General features: G+C 63.6%; 1 pseudogene; it reads right to left on the bottom strand.

Annotated features, from left to right (window-relative positions):
* Positions 1–2,500, bottom strand: part of LOC124771722 — a 7,620-nt pseudogene that overhangs the window by 2,843 nt on the left and 2,277 nt on the right.

The following is a 2,500-nucleotide window of genomic DNA, read 5'->3' as shown; positions in this document are numbered from 1 at the left end:
AAGGTTTCACCCACACGCAGGGCAGGCATGGTGGTATTGCCTGCTGTGAAGGTGACATTGCTGTCCACCTTCACCTTCTTCTCGCGCCCTGACGCGACTAAGGCGAGGGTGAAACACTTCCGGGCGTTGATCTGCAGCCCCAGGTGGCCGAGGGCTGCGGTAGCTGCGTCGATGAGGGACTGCAAGCCCCTCGGGGTCGCTGCAAACAGCAAGACGTCATCTGCAAAGGCCGCAGCGTTGACTCTGCGACCGAGGATCCGAGCTCCGATGTGGGAGGGCAGTTGGCCTAAAACGTAGTCCACCGCAAAGTTGAACAGGAGGGGGGAGAGGGGATCGCCCTGGCGAACGCCCCGTGCTGGCTGCACAGACACGCCCACGCCGGCGCCGTCCGCTATCACTGTCGTGCTGCCCTCGTAGCACCGCTCGACATACTCGACAAAGCAATCCGGCAGGCCATGCGCCTTCAGCACGGGGCGAAGGGCAGCATGATCTACCGAATCGAATGCCTTAGATACGTCGATCGACGCCACAAAGACAGAGCGGCAGGAGCGAACTGCGTCGGTGAGAGCAGTGTCCAAGATGAAGGTATTTTCCAACATCCCATCCCGAGGGATGAATGCCCGCTGACGTTCGTCCACAGCACATGCGCGCATCAGGCGTGACGCGAGAACCTTGTGAAAGGTCCGCGCCAACACCGAGCAGACCGTAATGGGGCGAAAGTCAGCGGGGGATGTTGGTGCAGCCGTTTTCGGGAGAAGGGACGTCCGCGCGCGAAGCAGGCGTTCCGGAAGGGCGCGGGCCAGAAGGAAGAGATTCATCACTTTCACCAGGACTTCGTGCGGCAGGCGCCGCAACTCCGCTGGGGTAAGGCCGTCCGGCCCGGCTGCTGATCCCCTGGGCGGCAACGCGGCGGCGACCTCCTCATGTGTGACCGGCCCCCATATGCACTCAAGAGCGACAGGCTCTGAGTGCGGGAGGAGGCGGTCACGAATGAAGCCCGCGGTGGAGATGGGCTTCTTGGTGAAGAGGTCCGCCCAGAAGTCCAGCAGACCAGGGATGGCAGGTGGCGGCTGGAGCAGGGTGCCATCCAAGAGGCCGCGCACGCAACGTGCACGCGACCGTCGGAAGGCATCCTGCGTTCTCGCGTACTCCCAGCGGCGCCGCTTGCGCTTCTGCGTCGGCGGCGCGGCAGGCGGCCGCTTCGATGGTTGGCGCGGCCGCTGTGTCCTGGTGATCGATCTCTCCCCTCTGGACCCGACCGACGCAAGGGCATCCGGGAGCATGCCCAGGATGACATCGGGCGGCGTGCCCCGCCCCAGACCTATGACACGATCCAGGGCAGAGAAACGCTGGGCGGAAGCGGGTAGCCCCGCCAGATGCTCCCAGATGGCGGCGTCAGTCGGCCCCTCCGGCGGCGGCCCGGTGGTGTCGGCCGCGAAGTCCTCGGCTGCGTCGACGGGCGGCGCAGCGGCCTCGCCCGCGTCAGGCAGCGGGCTCGCTACTCCCCGGCGGGACGCCGGCTCTTCCCCCCGACCGATCTCAAGCGCCTCCATGAATTGGCGGACAAGCTGCTTGTGGGCAGCTTGCCGCCGTCGGCACTTGATTGCCTCAAGCGTTCGGTCGGGGAACATCCTGATGAGTTCTTGATTTACAAAGAAGAACCGGGCGTCCCTCTCGAGGAACAGTTCGGCCTCTGCCTTGGCGAGCGACAGGACTTCTTCCTCCGTCCACCTCGCGCGATGCCTCTCCGTGACGATCTCCGCGTTGGCGGCCGCAAGGTGTTGGCGGCGGCGATGGACCCCGAGACCGTTCTTGGTGGTGAAACTGCGGTGGCACTCACTACAGGTGTATTCAGCTGCAAAAGTTACAAGATTTTCGGCACGGCCGGTTGGCCTTAAGAGAGTCATAGTTACTCCCGCCGTTTACCCGCGCTTGCTTGAATTTCTTCACGTTGACATTCAGAGCACTGGGCAGAAATCACATTGCGTCAACACCCGCTAGGGCCATCGCAATGCTTTGTTTTAATTAGACAGTCGGATTCCCCCAGTCCGTGCCAGTTCTGAGTTGATCGTTGAATGGCGGCCGAAGAGAATCCGCGCACCCGCGCGCCCCCGGAGGAGCACGCTAAGGCGGACGCGGCCTCGCAGCAAGGAAGATCCGTGGGAGGCCAAGGCACGGGACCGAGCTCGGATCCTGCACGCAGGTTGAAGCACCGGGGCGCGAACGCCGCGCAGGCGCGCGCATCCTGCACCGCCGACCAGCACGAGGCCGACCAACGGCGAGAGCAGACCACGCCCGCGCTAAACGCCCGCACTTACCGGCACCCCTACGGCACTCACCTCGCCCAGGCCCGGCACGTTAGCGCTGACCCACTTCCCGACCAAGCCCGACACGCCCCGATCCTCAGAGCCAATCCTTATCCCGAAGTTACGGATCCAATTTGCCGACTTCCCTTACCTACATTATTCTATCGACTAGAGGCTCTTCACCTTGGAGACCT

Source organism: Schistocerca piceifrons, unplaced genomic scaffold (genome assembly GCF_021461385.2).
Source record: "Schistocerca piceifrons isolate TAMUIC-IGC-003096 unplaced genomic scaffold, iqSchPice1.1 HiC_scaffold_936, whole genome shotgun sequence".
Lineage (NCBI taxonomy): Eukaryota > Metazoa > Arthropoda > Insecta > Orthoptera > Acrididae > Schistocerca > Schistocerca piceifrons.
Note: the sequence above shows the minus strand (reverse complement) of the source record. Positions and strands in the feature narration are given on the sequence as shown.